Consider the following 21,119-nt stretch of genomic DNA (forward strand, 5'->3'; position numbering starts at 1 on the left):
GGAATAGGGGTGGCCTTGCTGGAGGAATTGTCGCTGTGTAGGTGGGCTTTGGTTGCTGCTCCTATGCTAAGGCCCAGTGTGGAAGGAGAGGCTCCTCCTGCTGCCTTTGGATCAAGCTGTAGACTTCTCTGCTGTCCAGCACCATGTCTGCCTGCACACTGCCATGCTTCCTGCTCTGCTGATGATGGGCTGAACCTCTGGACCTGTAAACCAGCCTCAGTTAAATGTTGGCCTTTATAAGAGTTGCCTTGGGCATAGTGTCTCTTCGCAGCAGTGGAAATCTTAACTAACACAAAGCTGAAATAAACCCTTTCTTCCCCTGCTGCTTTTGGCCATAGCGTCTTACCACAGCGATGGAAAGAACCAGAGCGGCTTCGAATTGTAGTTTTTGTTTTCTGCTTTTATTTTCAGGCAGGGTCTACAGGATGGCCTAGAGCTTCCGAGCCTCCTCCTCCACCTCGTGAATGCTGTGCATCACACACCTTGTTTTAGGTCTTTTTCTTATTGCTATACAGGAATTCTTTATTTATTAAGGAAATTATCTATTTGGGATATGGTTGTGGGTGTTACACTGTGTGCTTGCTGGTTTTTTTTTTTTTAAACAAAATTCCAAATGTTCAGTTTACCAAATGATGACTCAGGAGCCATATGCTGGGGTAAAAGCCTGCTAGCTCAGAGAGGCAGAGAAAGCACCCAGCTGACCTTCCTCCTCCACTGATGTCCCAGATGGAAAAAGCCCTTTCTCCTCCACACTGTCTTCTCAACCCTTCAATTCAAAGACCTTCCTTTCAGCCGGGCAGTGGTGGCACATGCCTTTAATCCCATCACTTGGGAAGCAGAGGCAGGCAGATTTCTGAGTTCAAGGCCAGCCTTGTCTACAGAGTGAGTTCCAAGACAACCAGAGCTATGCAGAGAGACCTTGTCTCGAAAAAACAAACAAACAAACAACCCTCCTTTCTCCTTCCAGGGTTTTCTTGTGTTGACTCCCTGTCAACTGGTTGCTTGCTCTGCCTCTTGACTTATGGTTGTCTTTATTTAATCTTGTTTACAGAAAGTTCTTGGGTTAAAGGTGTATGCTAGGGCTAAGCCATATCACAACAAGAAAATACTTTTTCCAGTTTTGGGGGTTCAATGTGATCAAATATCCTACAACATAAACCAAAAGGTAAATATTCTGAGTTGGCCTGGTAGCACATGCCTTTAATCCTAGCACCCAGGAGGCAGAAGAAGGTCTCTGTGAGTTTGAGGCCGTCCTGATGTATAAAGTGAGTTCCAAGTCACTCGGGCATACACAATAAGACTCTATCTTGAAGAAACAGAAGGAGGAGGAGCAGGAGGAGGAAAGGAAAGAAGGAGGAAGAGGAAGAAGGAGAAAGGGGAAAAAGAAGAAAAAGAAGGAGGAGGAAAAGAAGGAGGAAGAGGAAGAGGAGGAAGAAGGAGGAGGAGGAAAAAGAGGAGGAGGAGGAGAAAGAGGAGAAGGAGAAGGAGAAGAAGAAGAAAAAGATGTATTCTGGAGCTCCACAAGCACATGAACCTGAAGATGATCCCCGCATCTGTGTATAAAGCCCAGAGCCTGACAAGGTGACACACACTGTAGTCGGTCTGGCTGTAACAGAGAACTGTAGGTTCAGTGAGGGACCCTGCTCAGAACATGAGATGGAGAGGGACAGAGGAGATACTTGGTATGACTGCTCTCTCTGAGCATGCACACTTGCATGTTTCACAAGCACTCACATGTGTACTCTGAAGTAGGCGATAGGGAGAAGATGCCAGAGGGCGAGGAGAGAGCCAGATGTCAGGGAAATTTTCAGAAATGCTCCGAAGTAGAGAGATGGTCCCTTTTCCCTTTGCAGTCCCAGGGCCCACCTAGGGTGGTTTCTACAAGCTGAATGTGACTAATTCCCCCACCCCCCGCCCCTGACTTTGGGCAGGACCCAGAATCAGCAACTCACTGGGGTGTTACTTCAGTCTGGCCCGGACATCCAGCCTTTGTTACACTTATCAGCCAGGAAAGGGCTGCGGCTTCGGGCATGAATCCACAGACTGGAGCCTGGAGCTGGCACCGCAGCATTCTGTTGCAGCATTATGGACTGCAGTTGAATCTGACCGAACAAGAGAAAGGTTGCCCCATCCTGGAAACGATAGGGAGGTAGTGGTGGCAATGAGGGATATACCTAGAGGAAACCTCACTATTAAATAGAAATAGAGATGCCCACTGAGGAGCACAAAAGGCCTTGCAGGAATTGTAAAGAACAGTGGTTGAAATCACTGTTATCTTCAGGCCACAGTACCCATGTTCCTCCTGATGTTGAGGGCAACCACAGTGGGGCCCGAGTAACGCGGTGCTGACCACTCCTGACCTTGCTGGGTAACCACTAACAGACCTCAGCCAGCCTCTAGTCTGCCTCTTAGAAGCTGATTCCCCTCCTCCCTTGGCACTGCCCTGATGCTTTGAAAACAGACACCTGCCTACTTCTGGCTCTGGCCAGCATCTTTCCTACAGCTCTGCCAAGGGACCCCTCTCCAGGGACTGTTATCTTTTCCCGGTGTTCTCTAAACTAGTCCAGAACTTTTGGGCTCAATGAGTGTCATCTCACCTCAGGTAGGACTACTGATGTGGCCACTGTGCATGTGGTTTTTTGTTTGTTTGTTTGTTTGTTTGCTTGTTTTCTTTTTTCTTTTTCTTTTTTTTTTTTTACTTTCAATTTTAGAAAATCTTTTTTTTGTTTTTTTTGTTTTTTGTTTTTTGAGACAGGGTTTCTCTGTATAGCCCTGGCTGTCCTGGAACTTACTCTGTAGACCAGGCTGGCCTCAAACTCAGAAATCTGCCTGTCTCTGCCTCCCAAGTGCTGGGATTAAAGGCGTGTGCCACCACCACCCAGCTAGAAAATCTTTTGAGATTATAATTACATCATCTCTCTCTCCTCCTTCCAAAACTTTTCATGTACTTATTACCACTTTCAAATTCATGGTCTCTATTTCTTTAACTGTTATTATATTTAAATATAACATTTAAGCTGGGCAGTGGTGGCACACACCTTTAATTCCAGCACTTGGGAGGCAGAGGCAGGTGGATTTCTGAGTTCGAGGCCAGCCTGGTCTACAGAGTGAATTCCAGGATAGCCAAGGCTACACAGAGAAACCCTGTCTCAAAAAAAAAAAATTAATATAACATCATAAATATACTATCATATATTATGATATAATACATACTATGTTTTATTTATTATAATAAACTACAAAATAATAAATATAATAAATATACATTTAATGTAATATGTTTTATGTTGTATTATATTCCTAAATACGTAAATACAACCTTTTTAGTCTGTTTAACATTACACCTCTCTACACAAGTTTTCAGGGCTGACCATTTGGTATTGGATAACCAATTAGTGTGCTCTTTCCAAGAGAAGGCATTTCTCCTGCTCTCAGCTTTCCTTAGTTGCCGACTGTAGTTCTCTGTCTAATGTTAAGGCCCCGCACACCATGGGTATTGGAGTCATTCTTGTCAGGTCATGGTTAGGCAGTCATGGCGGTGAGACAATTGGTGTAGTTCTTAACATTTCTAGGAGACAAAACCTCACCACAATCTCCATCTCTTACAATCTTTCCACACCCTCTCCCACAGTGATCCTTGAGCTGGGCACAGGAGTTATGTACTAGATATATCAGTTGAAACTGGGCTCTCCAACTCTTTTTGTTTGTTTGTTTATTTGTTTTTGAGACAGGGTTTCTCTGTGTAGCCCTGACTGTGGTGGACTCACTTTGTAGACCAGGCTGGCCTCGAACTCAGAAATCCACCTGCCTCTGCCTCCCAAGTGCTGGGATTAAAGGCATGTGCTACCACTGCCCGGCTACAACTCTATTTTGATTGGCTGTAGTCTGTTGTTACTGATGGTTTCTGTGGCAAACAAAAGTCCTTAATAAGCAGTGATGACAACACCTGTCTATGGACATAAAGACAAATATTTAGAATGTAGTTAGGAGTTCAGTAAAGTGACAGTTGTAGATTCTCCTTCAAGATTCCTGACTTCACTAGCCCTGGGTGGTTGGCTAGGCTTCCACTACTAGGTATGATTGGCCTCTTGTTGAATGGGTCTTAGGTCTGGCTAGAGAGCTCCTGTTTCCCACCAAGGTACGTACCTGAAGGGTTGGTTATTGTGCCATGGTGGTTGTTGTTTTTAGTTCGTAGGTGTCATAGCTGGGTAGGATTGCGGATTGCTTCCTCCTTTGAAAACTTGCATGGTGCCTTCTGTACCATGAAAGTCAGTCCACAGGGAGGAAGCTTTCAGGTCAGACCCAGCTTGGGGAGGGGATGGGGTGCTCTGGGCCTGTGTCCTTCAGCAGCAAGGACTCCCCTTTTGCTTTCGTGGGCAACCAAGGCCAATAGCAGTAGCCTGTAACATTTGGAGAGTCTCTTCAACAATGTTGGGTTATTGTTAGATGGCCTTTGGCTCTTAGAGAAAGCAGCATTGTCAGCCCAGATGAGAGCATTTCATTTAAACTATGTATGTATATTTATATACCAATTTGCATGCATTATATTTTTAGGTTGGCAGTTGTAATGCTGCAGTGTTCCTGCCTTGATGATAATGGACTGAACCTCTGAACCTGTAAGCCAGCCCCGGTTAAATGTTGTCCTTTATAAGAATTGCCTTGGTCATGGTGCCTGTTCACGGCAGTAAAACCCTAACGAAGGCATCAGTAGTATGATTCTGACTTCTTCAGACAAGCTTACTATTATTCTGCCCCCTTTGGGTATCTGTCTTCCTCTACCATCACTAGAGGCCCCCAGATTTTCCCATCTCCCCTTTCCAATCACACTCCGCTCTCTTCCCTCTCTATTACCCCCACCCCCACCCACACAGTCCTTTTGCACTTTCCTCATTTCTGCGGTTACTTCAGGTTATAAACTCACACCCAATAATAATGAGAAAAGTTATATGATTTCAATTATCTCAATTTGTTAACATTTAAAAACATATTTTAAGTAAATAGAATTAAGTCACATTCTTGTTTTCCTTTTGTACCCCAACTCCTCCCAAAGACCCCTCCTTCAATACCTACAATATCTTTTTTGTCAAATTCTTTAAAATTTATAAAATATTATAACAATAAAAATGAGTATTATAAAAGTTGTTTGATATAAAACAATAATCAATATAACAGTCTTATGTAGATGCTTGTCTCCAGCAATACTGAAAATACATACATTTTTCTCAATATAAATTTTAAATAACTCCAAATGTATTAACTGTATATTTCAAAATAATACATCACTACTAATATTTTCTTTTTCTTTTTTTTTATTTTTTTTTGGTTTTTCGAGACAGGGTTTCTCTATATAGCTCTGGCTGTCCTGGAACTCACTCTGTAGATCAGGCTGGCTTCGAATAATATTTTCTTAAATGAACATAAATGTATAAAGTTTTTTTTTTGTTTTGTACTTAGTAGAGCTTAAAATCTTGGCTCTTACTGTGGTAACTTGATACAAGAGTTACAAACGTCAAGAAAAGCATTCAGTCTTACTCTTTGTTGTTCTCTTACAAACCTCTTCCCAATTTAATTGTCTACATTTCTTTTGGGTATATAAATACTTTTAAAATATGTAAGCTATTCTGAAAACCATAGTGTAGTGTAAAAACATGATATAAAGAATACTACTAATAGAGAGGCTGAGATAAGAGAAGCAAGATCTCAAGACCATTATGTTGTACACAGCAAGACACTGTTATGAACCAACAAGCTGAAAGTGTATATGGATTGTATAATATTAGACCTATTTCTCCAATTACCAAATTAGAGAGACCATTGGATGACAGTCAATAAATTTCCAATTCCTCATATTTTTGGATTTCAATCGATTAGGATATGTTGGTAATATTAATTTTAATGTTAAGAAATTAAGAAAAAGTAATTGTTACTTCCTGTTGTTTTTGTTGTAAGAGGTGGAATTAGGTTTGTATGAATTTGCTAAAAGATTACCTTCTTGCTTCTTCTAGGGTATAGTTTTGCTCCTTATGTTGATTTTTCCATCTATTATCCTTTGTAGGGCTGGATTTGTGGAAAGATACTGTGTGAATTTTGTTTTGTCATGGAATATCTTGTTTTTCTCCATTTATGGTAATTGAGAGTTTTGCTGGATATAGTAGCCTGGGCTGGCATTTGTGTTCTTGTAGGGTCTGTATGACATCTGGCCAGGATCTTCTAGCTTTCATAGTCTCTGTTGAGAAGTCTGGTGTAATTCTGATAGGCCTGCCTTTATAGGTTACTTGACCTTTTTCCCTTACTGCTTTTAAAATTCTTTCTTTGTTTAGTGCATTTGGTGTTTTGATTATTATGTGACGAGAGGAATTTCTTTTCTGGTCCAGTCTATTGGGAGTTCTATAGGTTTCTTGTATGTTCATGGGCATCTCTTTCTTTAGGTTAGGGAAGTTTTCTTCTATAATTTTGTTGAAGATATTTACTGGCCCATTTCCTTGGGAGTCTTCACTCTCTTCTATACCTATTATTCCTAGGTTTGGTCTTCTCATTGCATCCTGGATTTCCTGGATGTTTTGGGTTAGGAGCATTTTGCTTTTTGCATTTTCTTTGACTGTTGTGTCAATGTTTTCAATGGTATCTTCTACCCCTGAGATTCCCTTTTCTATCTCTTATATTCTGTTGGTGATGCTTGAATCTACGACTCTTGATTTCTTTCCTAGGTTTTTTATCTCCAGGGTTGTCACTCTTTCTAATTTCTTTATTGTTTCTATTTCAATTTTTAGATTCTGGATGGTTTTGCTCATTTCCTTCACCTGTTTAATTGTGTTTTCCTGTAGTTCTTTAAGGGATTTTTGTGTTTCCTTTTGAAGGGTTTCTAGCTCTTTACCTGTGTTCTCCTGTATTTCTTTGAGGGTGCTATTTATGTCTTAAAGTCCTGTATCATCATCATGAGAAATGATTTTAGATCTGAATCTTGCTTTTCTGGTGTGATGGTGTGTCCAGGACTTGCAATGGTGGGAGTATTTGATTCTGATGGTGCCAAGTAACCTTGGTTTGTGTTGCTTATATTCTTACGCTTGCACCAAATCATCTAGTTATCTCTGGTGCTACCTGCCCTTGCTAAATTTGACTGGAGCCTGTCCTTCCTGTGACCCTGATTGTGTCAGAACTCCTCAGAGTCAAGCAGTCCCTGTGATCCTGTGATTCTGGGATCCTGTGACCCTGGGCTTGTTAGAGCACCTGTGAGTGGAGCTTCCTCTGGGTGTTTTGGGAATGACTGCAGAGTTTGTGCCCAAGGTCTGCTCAGGGCACCAGCCAGCCCAGACAGACCGGAAGGAACCTGAGCCACTGGGCTGGCAGAGTTCCCATGTGCCTGAGTCCTGCTGGTCCCAGTTACTCCCAGTGTTGGAACAGATGTTGGTTCCTCCTCATCTCTAATCCTGGGGTTGTTAGAGCCCCTGGGAGTGGAGCTTCCTCTGGGTGTTGTGGGACTGGCTGCAGAGCTTGCGCCCAAGGTCTGCTCAGGGCACCAGCTCAAACAGACTGGAAGAAACCTGAGCCACTGGGCTGGCAGAGTTCCTGTGTGCCTAGGTCTTACTGGTCCCAGTTATTCCCGGTGTAGGGAAAGATGTTATGTCCTCCTCACCTCTGATCCTGGGTGTCAATTTCATTTTTCTTTATGGCTACACATTGTTACACAAGGTATGTAAGGCATATCTTCATCTTCATTATTCTTTTGTCAGCTGAGGAACATTTAGGTTTTCTCCACTTCCTAGCTATGAATAAAGAAATGATGATTATGGCTGACTGAATAGCTGTGGAAAGCTTTGAGCATATGTAAATGAGTAGGTCATATGTAGATTTATTTTAGCTTTTTGAAGATTCTCCATGGCAATTTTCAGAGTGTTTGTACCAGTTTTTCAATCTTGATTAAGGGCTAGAGAATTGGCTCAGCAGTTAAGAGCACTGATTGCTCTTCCAGAGTTCCTGAGTTCAATTCCCAGCAATCACATGGTGGCTCAAAGCCATCTATAATGGTAATCTGATGCCCTCTTCTGGTGTGTCTGAAGACAGTGACAGTGTACTCACATACATGAAATAAATAAAGAAATCTTTTTAAAAAAACTGATTAAGCCCATATTTCTCACAGTGACATGAACTTGTGCACCCAGGAGTGTGTACATACAATAAATAAAAGTTTAAAAATGTTTAAAGTAAAGAACAAGACAAATAATAAAAAAAAGTAACAATGCTTTAAGTATTACTATTCCAGATCACAAGCTACATTACAGAGCCGTAATAATAAGAACAATGTTGTACTGGTACAAAAATAGACATGTAGGAATAGAGGTACAAGCCAACTCTAAACGAGAGTTCTCTTCTCTTCAGATCCTCTCCAACATTCAGTGTCAGTTGTTTTATTGATCTTTCTGTTTGGTTTGGTTTGTTTTGGAGACAGGGTTTCTCTGTATAGCCTTGGCTGTCCTGGTACTCACCCTGTAGACCAGGCTGGCCTCGAACTCAGAAATCCACCTGCCTCTGCCTCCCAAGTGCTGGGATTAAAGGCGTGGGCCACCACTGCCTGGCTAGTTTTGTTGATCTTTACCATCATGATTAGGGTAAGAAGTGCTGAGTCGTGCCTGGCCATGTGAGGGACAGAATGACACAGTTCCTGCCCCTGGAACAGAGCCAGCAGGGTGTGGGCCTCCACGAGAGTTGATGGTTGCTCTGGGCATGAAGCTTGTTTGTGAGTGTGTGTGTGTGTATTTTTTTTTTTAAAAAAAACTTCATGATCTGATCCTCCTTAGAGGAATATCCTCTCTGCCAAGGTTAATGACTTCATGATAGCCAGAGACAGCAAGTGGGAGCAAGGGTGTGTCTAATGTCTCAGAAAAATGGTAGAACACTGTGACCTTCAGGACAGCCCCTAAGGCTATGGGAAGATGTCAATGTCTAAGGCATTGGAGTCCCAAGGGTAGAGCCACTTTAAGCAGGACACTGGGGGTCCACAGCCAAGTCGGCCAATGCACAGTTTATTCAGTGTCAGCTTCTTTTAAAGGCCAAGCAGGACAAAGATTTCCCTCAGCTTCTCGCTCCCACCAGGTGCTGTTTTCCTAGCAGAGCTTATCTGGGTTCAGAGTGACCCAAACCTCCTTGTAGACTTAGAAATCTGTCTGCAGTCCAACTCTTAGATGTATTGCTTCTTATAACTAAAAACAAGGTTACCTTCTCATGAGAAAAGGATCGTGCAGGCCACTTCCTCAGGTCTGCGCTTACTTGGCCGAATCCCAGGACTCTCTGAAGAGAGAGTATGCTCACTCTTTGTCCCAGTGTGCTGGGACTCTCAGATACCCTTCAGCCACCCTGAAGCCAGCAGGCTGGAAGCAGTATCCTCATGCCATTTCTCTACAGGAAGGAATGCTGAAAACATGAATTCAAAAACAGAAGTTCAAAAATGAACTTCTTAACTATGCAAAATATGAAGATGCAATATGAATTGTATAAGGACCTTTACAGATGTAAAGGAACAGAGGCGGCTGCACTGGGAGCCAGCTTGTCCGAGAGATACTAAGGAAGGAGATAACAAGATTCAGGGAGTGGTGATCACTGGGCAAGATCCCACCCAGCTAAGTTTTTATACTTATGCTAATACAGGCAGGCAGGTTCCTGAGTTTCAGGTCAGCCCGGGACAGAGGGAGTTCAGGTCCAGGCCTAGTCGAGGTAGGAATCTTATTGTCTATGCTTATGCTTGCTGTCTCTTTCTAAGAATCAAGGAGCTGGGGTCATGGGATGCTGATTCTTTGGATAGAGAAAAGAGAACCTGAGTTAAATGACTAAATTGGTATGTAAATAAAAGATGACTGACAAGCTATCCAGAGTTTTTAGAATGGCTAGAGAAAGCAGAATGTAGGCCGTCTGGCTAGCTTGTGACCCAGGATTTGTTTTGCTACTCCCAGACACCCCTTCCTCTGAAGCCCTCTCCAAGCCAAGTCTGGTCCTTGGCAAAGAAGGGGTCTCAAAGTTGTTTTGATTTGCATTTCCCTCTTTGCTAGGGACAGTGAACATTTTAAAAGATATTCCTGAGCCATGGTTTTCTTCTTTTGAGAACTCTCTATCAAATCCTAAGCCCATTTTTTGAATAGGTCATTTGATCTGTTTGGTTTTTTTTTATTTCTTTGTATATTCTAGACCTAAACTCTCCCTCAGATGCATGGCAGGCATAGATTCTCCCCCATCCTGTGGGCTTCCTCTTCACCCAGATGTTTTTTGGTTTTGGGGTTTTTTTTTCTTTGTTTTAATTTATTTTATGTATAGTATACTGTAGCTGTTTTCAGACACACCAGAAGAGGGCACTGGATCCCATTACAGACAATTGTGAACAGTCACGTGGTTGCTGGAAATTGAACTCAGGAGCTCTGGAAGAGCAGTCAATGCTCTTAACCGCTGAGCCATCTCTCCAGCCTGCTGATTATCTTTTTAGCTATGTAGTCAATTGTTGGCTTTGATTCTGGGGCAAATGGAATCAAGTCTTTTCCTCACCCGTCGTGAAGGGCACTATCTTTGTTCTCTCTCTTCTGGCAGTTTCAAGTGTCTTAGGTTGTTTGTTTAACTCATTATCTCATTTGGAGTTAGTTTTTTAGGCAAAGGTGATAGAGATGCTGGCTTGAGTGGATTAGAACTATTTGTTGAGGATGCTTTTCTTTCCCCCAGTTTATGTTTTTGGTATCTTTATCAAATGATAAGTGGTTGAAGGTTTTTTGTTTTGTTTTGGTTTGGTTTGGTTTGGTTTTGGTTTTTTTTCGAGACAGGGTTTCTCTGTATAGCCCTGGCTGTCCTGGAACTCACTCTGTAGACCAGGCTGGCCTCAAACTCAGAAATCCACCTGCCTCTGCCTCCCAAGTGCTGGGATTAAAGGCCTGTGCCACCACTGCCTGGCGTGGTTGAAGTTTTATACTCATGTTTTAGTCTTCAGTTTTGTTTAGTTGGTCTACATGTCTATTTTTGTGGCAGTGCCATGTTGTTTTATTACTCCGGCTCTGTAATGAGGTCTAGAATAGTAATCTTTCCAATATCTTTCTTTTTGCTTATTTGTTTTGTTTCTTTTGTTTTACATTTATTTATTGTGCGTGCGTGCGTGCGCTCTCACATGTGTACAAGTTCATGCCACTGTTTTTGTGAGGAAGTCAGAGGATAACTTTCAGTATCTGTTCTCTCCTTCTACCAAATGGTTTTTGGGGATGGAATGGAGCCCAGGCCACCAGGCTGGGCTGCAAGTGCCTTTACCATGACGTATTTAACCAGCCTGATTTTTGTTTTTTGAGACAAGGTCTCATGTAGACTAGGCTAACTTCAAACTCTATATGTAGCCAAAGATAGTCCCAACCCCACCTTCCAAGTGCTAGGGATCAAGCTGCGGGCCACCACTCCTAGATCATATCCTCCTTTAACACAGCTTCCTTCATATCTGACCCTCTTTATCAGATGGTGAAGTTCTCGGAAGCAGGGATCATTCTCTGTCAATTCCAGATGCCCAGCTCTCCCATAGGCTGGCCAGAAGGCAAGAGCTAGGGTGTCCGGATGCAGTCTTCCTTCTCAGCCAGAGTGGAGTATTTCCAACTGATGTGAGAGAATCAAACAACTGATATTGAAGCCCCCCCCCCTCGAGGGGAGACCCTATCTCAAGTCACAGGAGAACACAGCCACCCAAAGACTCACAAGAGACCGATCTTGATGCAACAGCATGAGGTTTATTTTGGGACTAGTGCACTAGGGTCGAGACCCACACAGGGGACAGAGGAGCTCGACCCCAAGCTCAAGAAGTGTAGGGTATTTAAAGGAAAAAAACCACAAACCGGGGGAGTGAGGGGAATTCCAACCCAAGTTATTCAGTCAGTTAAGGAGGGAACATATTCATTTTAGGAATGTAATCTTCTACCGGTCAGCAGGGTGGAGAGCCTTGTGAACAAGTTAACCTTCATTCCTAGTTCCGCCCTCATTGTGGTTCAGTCAGGAGGGGCATGTCTCTGGAACCAGAGCCCTGAGGCTCTGGGTCAGCCAAGTTCCTAGAACCCAGGGCTCTGAATCGGTATTTTTAGTTTTTCTCAGTTTGCTAGGGGTCATAAAAAACTTTTTTTATACCTTTCATACTTTTCAACATGATAGAATTAAGCCTCAGAACTCTAACGTGGCTTCCATCTTTCTCAGGAGAAACAGAGGTCCCAGACATGACAGAGTTTCCTAGAGCAGAGTAGCTTGCCAGAAGCCAGTCAGGACGCGAGCATCCGAGCGTACAAGTGTACCTTTACTAGAAGTAACAGAACACACCCTGGACTTAGCTGAGGCTGCTTTATATGCTTAGTTGCTATATTCTTTGGTCCCAAAGTCTTAAAATTTTTTTTTTTAAAAAGCATCTGTATTCTCTCTTCATTTCATTTCAACTATGTATTTCTTTTTGAAAAATTGCCTTCTATTAAATTTGTGCTTGGCCAGACATGGGGGCATGCACATATAATTCCAGCACTCAGGAGATAATCAAAGTTATGCTAGGCTATTGGAAAGTCTCTCTCTCTTTCTCTCTCTCTCTCTCTCTCTCTCTGTCTCCCTCTCTTCTCTCTGTTTCTCCTAAAATGTTCAGAAAAGTAGAATATTAAAAATTATTTAAATCCCACAAGCCATAGCTAATTTATTACCACTAATAACAATAAGTAACTGTGACCAAGCCATATGTTGAACTTCATTCTTCTTATTAAGCAGGGACCGTGCTGGGGCACCTCCCAGCACTGGGGAGGTAGAGGCAGGCAGATCTCTGAGTTTAAGGTCAGCATGGTCTATAGAGCAAGAGTTCCAGGACAGCCAAGGCTACAGAGAAACCCTGTTTCAACTTCCCCCCCCCACCAAAGAATATATTACTACTATACAATAATATAGATTATGTATGTAGTAGAATGTGATATTTCAGTAGTAGATTATGCATATAATGTATACTTATGAAATCAAGACAATTAGATGCACTATGAACTATAATCACTCCACTGTGCTGTAGAAATAAAATATATTTTAAACAAAATAGATACTAAAATAAAGTTCAAGTATGACAGACTGAAAATATGAGCAATTAATAAAAGAAGCCCAGGGGTGCCTTTGTTTTGGGCAGTCAGTGTGTTTGTATTGTGGAAATCATACAGATACTAGATTTGCTTGAGTCTCACACCTTTATTACACATGGGGAAGCCAATGTTTTGGATTTAAGTGTGAGGTGAATGTCAAATTTTAGCTTATGGTGAGATGAACAACAACTAATAACTAATGTTACACAGATGGGCAATGCCCCACCGAAGGATTCCGTGTGCTGTTTTCTGACTGGGCTGGGCATTGAAGGGCTCTGTGTGCCGTTTTCTGACTGGACTGAGCATCATTGCTTTAGTCATCAGAGGAAAGGGCTGCTTAACAACAGGGTTAATGATGGGTAAACAAGCTCACCAAGGAAGTGATTCTGAGGCTACAAAACAATCTGAATCCACAGGAGACAAAACCAAGAAACTCTTCAAAACAAGGAGTCCCTCATTTCAGGAGACAGCTCCCTGGGGAGAGAACTGCCACAAGGTGTCCCCGCGCCCAGAGCTTTCACATGTCAGAATTGGATGACTACTGGTGACTTGGTGTGTACTAAGGAGAGTGGAATGTTCAGCAAGCACCTTTTCACTGACACCTGCACAGCCCCGAGAAATGTAAAACAACAATATCTTTGACATACAGGGGCACAGGTGTCCAGGGGACTAGATTCTTTCCCCAAAGTCCCACTTAGGGGCTGCAACTCAATGTAGGTATGTGTCCTTACAAAGCTGCCCCCCACTCCGTAGGCAAGTAATAACAGTTAGGAGGACAAATAAGAGCAGGGAAGGAGATGAGTCCCGCCAGACTAGATTTCTAAACTAAGGTACAAGAGAGTCGTGGTTTTTCAGTGAAATGTAATGCCTGACGACATATACCTATAGTCCCCAGCCCTTGAAAGACTGAGCCAGGAGGATTGCTCCCAGTGTGAGTGTGACTAAATATGTATGCATGAAAATGTTGTAATGAGTTAGACATGTTAGTTCAGCCTATGATCCCAGTGCTTGGAAGGTGGAAAGCAAGAGGGAGGGAGGAGGAGGGGAGAGAGCAGCCATAATAAAGCCCATACTTTTGTGATTAATAAATGCTAGTAAGAACCTGGGGCTGTGGAGATGGCTCAGTGGGGACCTGAGTTCTGATCACCAGCACCCACATAAAACACCAGGCACTCTTACAGTCTAACAAAGGGGAGCAGAGACAGGAGGATCCCTTGAGCTTGCCGACCAGCCAGTCTAGCCAAAACAGTGAGTTCTAGGTTCATTAACAGACTCTGTCCCAAAAAATAGAGTGGAGAATAACAGAAGACACCTGGCATTGATCTCTGGCCTTGAAGGGGTCATGCATGTATGATCATCTACATATATACATGCACATAGGCGCGCATACATACACACACACACACACACACATACACACACACACACACACACACACACACACGAGAGAGAGAGAGAGAGAGAGAGAGAGAGAGAAGAGAGACAGACAGACAGGCAGACAGACACATGTACACATATAGACACAACAAAGAAATTTTAAAAAGAATTTTAAAAAGAAACCAAAAGAATGAATCATAGGGCCTCAGGATGATATTGGGGCTCAGAAAATAACACCCCAATATTTAATAGCTGACATGCTAAGTGAAAGGAAACTCAAGGCTTGTGGAACTGAGAGTCAAGCTGTCCCCAGCCTTCCCTAGCTCTCACCTTCCCCCACATAGGATTTCCACCCAAGGCTGAGGAAGACTCTACAAATGCATGCCTTGGTCTTGGACTCATCCCAAGCGTCTTGTTAAGGGGGAGATCAATTACAAAGCGACTGAGGCCAAACAGACTTTTCCCTTCTATTCTGGAGCAGCCCCAGGGATATTCTAAGAGGCTTTGTGACCAACTTTGTCCCCACACAGCCCATCCTCTCCATCCTATAACTTGTCCCAGCCTTCTCAGAGTGCAGAGGAGCTGTATCCAGATACTGACTGACCCCAGACCCAGTCATTCCCCCATAAGTCACAGACGAATCCCTCTAAATAGAGTACAGCCTCATTTCCCTCTCCCTCTGGGGAGAAGGAGCCAAAGAAGTTCTGGATGTCCCTATATATCAGATAATCCCCTCTACTTATTTTTTAAATTTTTAAAATTTATTTATTTTATTTATTTGAGTACACTGTATTTGAGTACACCAGAAGAGGGCATTTGATCCCATTACAGATGGTTGTGAGCCACCATGTGGTTGCTGGGAATTGAACTCAGGACCTCTGGAAGAGCAGTCAGTGCTTTTAACAGCTGAGCCATCCCTCCAGCCCCCCTCTACTACTTCTTGCACAAAATAAACACGAACGTTTTTGTTCCTGATAATCTAGTGCCATTTTGTTTCCAAACCTGAGATCTGATTGTCCCTAGCTTCTGTGAGCTGGCTGCCTGGTTTTGTAGGAATGCCTAGGATCCACTGTCAGCCCTGTGCCAGGAGCGCTCATGCCCACCAGAGTTGGGGTACGATGTCTGCCCGGCTGGCTTCACCCAAAAGGCTCCTCAGAAGCACCACATGCAGCTCTCTGTCATAACTAGCTTTGCTTTTCCTTTCACTTATCTAACCTCTCTCACAAAAGCCTTTATCAGCAGCACAACTGTGAATATTAGGATGAGTACAATTTAGGACAGGTTTAGCTGCTGTAATAAAACCCCTGTCCTCGGGTTAACAGCAGCAAGTTCAAGAGGAACATTTGCTGTCTTTGATAATCTAAAGCTGGGGAGATAGTACATGCTCTGGACTCATGGGTCTCTTAGATGTGCAGTGTTTTCTGTCTTGTCTCCCCCTACCCCATTCTGAGAGGATCTTTATTTTCATATGCAAAACTGGCTCCCACCCCCCCAGTCACTCAGTCTGTTGGCTCCTTCCCCACAGTGTCATTCAGCCTGTGGCTGCTATATCAGTGGTTCTCAGCCTTCCTAGGCAGCGACCCTTCATGTGCCTCATGTAGTAGTGACCCCAAACTATAAAATTATCTTCATTGCTATTTTACAACTGTAAATTTGCTACTGTTATGACTCATAATGAAAATAGCTGTGTTTTTTGATGGTCTATGTGACCCCTGTGAAAAAGTTGTTTAAACCCCAAAGGGGTCACAACCCACAGGTTGAGAACTGCTGTGCTACAGGGACCGGGAATATGGCCAGAACCCAGCTTCCTTTCAAAGCTGTGAGCATCATCCTTCCGCTCATGCTTTATTGGCCCGGAACTTGACCACATGTGCTGATCAAGACTGCTAGGGAGCCAAGAAACACAATCCGAAGCTGGGAGCTCATGCGCCTGTTTTAAATAGGGAAACCTGTTAGTTAAGGGCGCATACAGTCTTCTGCCCTCCTCCCACACCCAGCTGCGTCTCTGTCACCCCTCTCCTCCATCCAGCCTGACCACATCCTGGATGGCTCACCGCGCCAACTTGGGTGATCTCCCAAAACGTCCGTTGCTTTCCCTGTCCTTCTGGGAGAGGGGCAACATCGATCCTTCCAGCCATTCAGCCCCAAATTCTGCATCATGAACTCTTGCTTTATCTCCTGTTCCCCAGCATGTAATAAACAACCTTCCCTTTCTTCCCAGGCCGGGGCAGCTGTTAAGCACTCCTGACTCATTCTGCTTCCCGTGCCCTGCCCTTACAGCCACATGTTTAAAAGTCAGAACTCGGCTTTCACGTGATTTGACGCAGGTAGAGTCTGAACTCAGAGATGGTGGTCACAATCTGGGATACCGTGAGGTAGCTCGATTGCACTGATCTCTCCACATCTGGCTCAGGCTATTTTCTCTGCTGTTCTTCTGATCCTCATCTGTGCCACAAATCCCACCTGTCCTACAAGATACCGTCTCTCCTCTAGGACTTCTACAGGGAGACTCGCCAGCTCCTAGCTTCCACAGCCTGGCTCTTATAAACTGTTTGAGTCTTAGTTCCAGGCCTCAGCTCTGAACCCTTGCTATATGTGCTCAAATGTTTGCTCCTGGAGGGACAAACCTGAGCCAAATTCCCTGGTGCAGGGTCCATTCTCACTGCAGAGTCTGGAGCAGGTCTCTCCGCCCAGACATTCACTATGTCCTATGTTGTGACAGCTCTATTCTCTGTGGCCTCTCCTAGTACAACCTGAATTTCAAGAGGGTAAAGGGATTCCTGAGGAGGAGGTGGCACCCAGGGTGGTGGCTGAAGTCCACGACCTGTGTTATTTAGTGCTTTAGCCACGCCCCCTCACACACACACACACACACACACACACACACACACACACACACACACACACACACTGGCTGTCGGCATGATCCAGAGTCATCTCCTTACACCAGTTCCTGCCTCACAGAGAGGCCACCACCCTGTACTATAGGGTTGATATCTACAACCTGATCCAGACTTTAGAATTAACCCAGAGGTATGACCCATTAAGAGCCTTCCCAGGATCTTCTAGGTGGGCAAACGCTTCCCGAAAGAACCTGTGTTCTGTATTTAAAAACTTCAGGAAACAGCCCCCCTTGCCACTCCCTGCTTCCAGAACTGTCTGGGGACTTTCCTTGAAAAATTAAGCCTCTTTTGGCTGGCTTTCTGTCTCTCTTTGGGCTATCTGCTCCTTAAGCAGGCATTGGACGGTACTGATGATGATGAAGGGTAGAGCCCTGAAAGCTCTCTGGCTGAGCATCCCTTCACCTTGTCTCCCAGCCGCAGCCCACAGGATGGGGCAGCCAGCCAAGAGCCACAGCAGGGTGAGCCAAGGCCACCGTGAACCCTTCCTTCATCACCATCTCTGCTTTCCAACTCATCTTTCCTTCCAAAGTCAGGGCTAGGTGGGCAGTACCAGATACTGTCTCTTCTGGGATGCTGCCATTGGAGGAGTAGCTGGGTGCGCAAGGGATTCTATCTTCCATGTTTGGAACTTGAGCAGCTCAGGACTGGGTGAGGAGTGGGGACAGAGAAGAGGCATAGGGATGGAGCTTAGTGGTAAAGCTGATGTGGGGGAAGGGTGGATCATCAACACCTAAGACCAAGGATAGGAAAATGTAGCTCTGATGGTAGAGTGCTTGCCTAGTACACACATAGCCCTGGGTTTGATCCTCCACCACCGCATAAGACCAGCCGTGGTGCCATGTGCCTGCAATCCCAGGAGGTAGAGATGGAAGGGTCAGAAATGGGCTACAAGAGACTCTGTCAAACAGGGGAAAGAAGGAAAGAAGGAAGGAAGGAAGGAAGGAGGGAAGGAAGGAAGGAGGGAAGGAGGGAAGGAAGGAAGGAGGGAAGGAAGGAAGGAAAGAAGGAAACAAGGAAGGAAGGAAGGAGGGAAGGAGGGAAGGAGGGAAGGAAAGAAGGAAGGAAGGAAGGAGGGAAGGAGGGAAGGAGGGAAGGAAGGAAAGAAGGAAGGAAGGAAGGAAGGAAGGAAGGAGGGAAGGAGGAAAGGAAGCCAGGCAGGCAAGCGGGCAGGCAGGCAGTGGCTGATCTTGGATCCTCATCACATTGGGACTTCATTGCTGTCCCTGGTAGAATCCTAAAACATTCTTGTGCTTCCTTGGATCAACACATTTCCACCTATATTGGCTGGTTTTGTGTGTCAACTTGACCCAAGCTGGAGTTATCACAGAGAAAGGAGCGTCAGGTGAGGAAATGCCTCCATGAGATCCAGCTGTAGGTCATTTTCTCAATTAGTGATCAAGAGGGGAGGGCCCCTTGTGGGTGGTGCCATCCCTAGGCTGGTAGTCTTGGGTTCTATAAGAAAGCAAACTGAACAAACCAGGGGAAGCAAGCCAGTAAGCAACATCCCTCCATGGCCTCTGCATCAGCTCCTGCTTCCTGACCTGCTTGAGTTCCAGTCTTGACTTCCTTTGGTGATGAACAACAATGGAGAAGTGTAAGCTGAATAAACCCTTTCCTCCCCAACTTGCTTCTTGGTTATGATGTTTGTGCAGGAATAGAAACCCTGACTAAGATATCACCCTTGGGCAGCCCTAAATAAAAACATCATCACCACCATCAAAATCCAGAAAGAAGAGTTAAGTGGCAGAACACTTGTCCTTTGTGCCATAAGGCCCTGGGTCCCAGCACCAGCATGTGGGAAGAAAATCCAGGAGCCAGACTGTGGGTGGAGTCAATTTATTCCAGAGAAGAACCTAAGGCAGGTAACTTTGTGTGCCTGATTCTCCTCCTCACTAAGTCTATCAGGGTGACTGGGGACTGGGACAGCATTTGGAGCCAGGCCCCAGGTGTTCCTCTGGCCAGCAGTGTCTCCGCCTGCCTGTGCTACAGTGACCCAAACAGTCTACTTTTCATCACTGGGCTCTTTGGTAACTGCAGTAAAAGGAAATGATAAATCAGTCTTCTAGTTGTTCTCCCTGCCTCCAACCCAACCTCCAAATAACTTCCACATTGATCTAGCCTTTGTCTTTATTTATTTTTGGTTAGCATACAAGCAATGGGTTTTATTGTCACATTTTTGTTTGTTTGTCTTGTTTTTTTTTTAGAGGGGTTGTTTGATTGTTTATTTTGAGACAGGATCTGATTCTATAGCCCAGACTGGTCTAGAACTTACTGTGTAACTAGATTGATTCCCTACTCAAGGTAATCTCCCTGCCTCAACTTCTTGAGTGATGTAAAGGTGTATAGCATGAATTTTGGTTTCCTTAAAGGCACAGAAATGTTATAGGAATGTGTTTTCATTTTAATCCCAGGTGTAGAATATGGGGCTGCTTCAGAGTGTCCATAGCAGCTGACTATGATTTGCCTATGCTCCAGCAAGGGTGTGATTTTGCCAGCTGAGGACTCTATTTACAATATATATATTATGTGTATGAGTATAGATGGCTGTGAACCATCATGTGGCTGCTGGGAATTGAACTCAGGATGGCACTGCTCGCTCTGACCCTGCTCCCTATGGTGTAATACAATGTAGCTGTCTTCAGATGCACCAGAAGAGGGCATCTGTTACGGGTGGTTGTGAGCCACCATGTGGTTGCTGGGATTCGAACTCAGGACCTTCGGAAGAGCAGTCAGTGCTCTTACCAGCTGAGTCATCTCGCCAGCCCCCTGAGGACTCTTGAGAGGGTATAAAAATGCTAGAGCCCTGAAAGGGACATGGTGGCTCCTCCTCTTCCTCTTCCTCCTGCTGCTGCTGCTGGTTGCTGGCTGCTGGCTGCTGTTGGTTGTGCTTTGGTTTATCAAGTAGCAGTACACAAAGTGACAAGAAGAAACTAGATGCCCTGATGGAGAAGATCAAACTTGCCCCAGGGAACTCAGTGCCCCTAATCAGCAGGACCCACTTCTACCTTCATTGTGATGTATTCTATTCACAAAGGACTTCCTTCCTTTCTTTTCTTTTTCTTTTTGAAAGATTTATTTTATGTATATGAGTACACTGTATCTGTCTTCAGATGCACCAGAAAAGGGCATCAGATCTCATTACGGATGGTTGTGAGCCACCGTGTGGTTGCTGGGAATTGAACTCAGGACCTTTGGAAGACTAGTCAGTGCTCTTAACCGCTGAGCCATCTCTCCAGCCCCTGAAGGGTTTTCTAAATTGCTACTCCAGAAGCCAAAATTTATAAGGCGCACACCTGCAACACCAGTACTCTGGAGCACAGGAGCACATGGCCAGCCTGGGCTATGTGTAGGAAGACTCTTAAGACTCACCTGAGAAATACAAAGGAAAGAGGCAGCGGAGGGTGGGGGAGGACATTACTCATTACTTAATTAAGTGTCACGGGCAGGTTGTTGGGCAGCAGAACGAGCTCTTGCTCCTGACCAACAGTTCTGCACAGAGCTCCTCAGCCCCCAAGTCCAGGCTTCAGCCTGGCATTCTATAACCTTCACCAGTTTCTGGTGCAGAACCCAGTAGTTTTAACATATTCAGAGTTGGGCAACCTTCACCATCACTGCAGTGGGTTTTTAGAACACGCTTCACCCTTTGGCAATCATTTGTCTCCTTTTTCTTCTATTTTCTTTTTTGTTTTTTGTTTTTTTTTGTTGTTGTTGTTGTTGTTGTTTTTTTTTTTTTTTTTTTTTTTTT

The 21,119-nt window shown here is 44.3% G+C and overlaps 1 long non-coding RNA gene across 1 annotated transcript in view; it reads left to right on the forward strand.

The window, feature by feature from the left end:
• Window positions 1-4,030: 4,030 nt before the first annotated feature.
• LOC116082195 overlaps window positions 4,031-21,119 on the forward strand; it is a 27,268-nt gene continuing 10,179 nt past the window's right edge. Inside the window, exons 1-2 of the long non-coding RNA XR_004115206.1 lie at window positions 4,031-4,138; window positions 4,555-4,616. This is a non-coding gene — a long non-coding RNA (uncharacterized LOC116082195). The remainder of the gene's footprint in view (window positions 4,139-4,554; window positions 4,617-21,119) is intronic.

This window comes from Mastomys coucha, unplaced genomic scaffold, assembly GCF_008632895.1.
Source record: "Mastomys coucha isolate ucsf_1 unplaced genomic scaffold, UCSF_Mcou_1 pScaffold7, whole genome shotgun sequence".
NCBI lineage: Eukaryota > Metazoa > Chordata > Mammalia > Rodentia > Muridae > Mastomys > Mastomys coucha.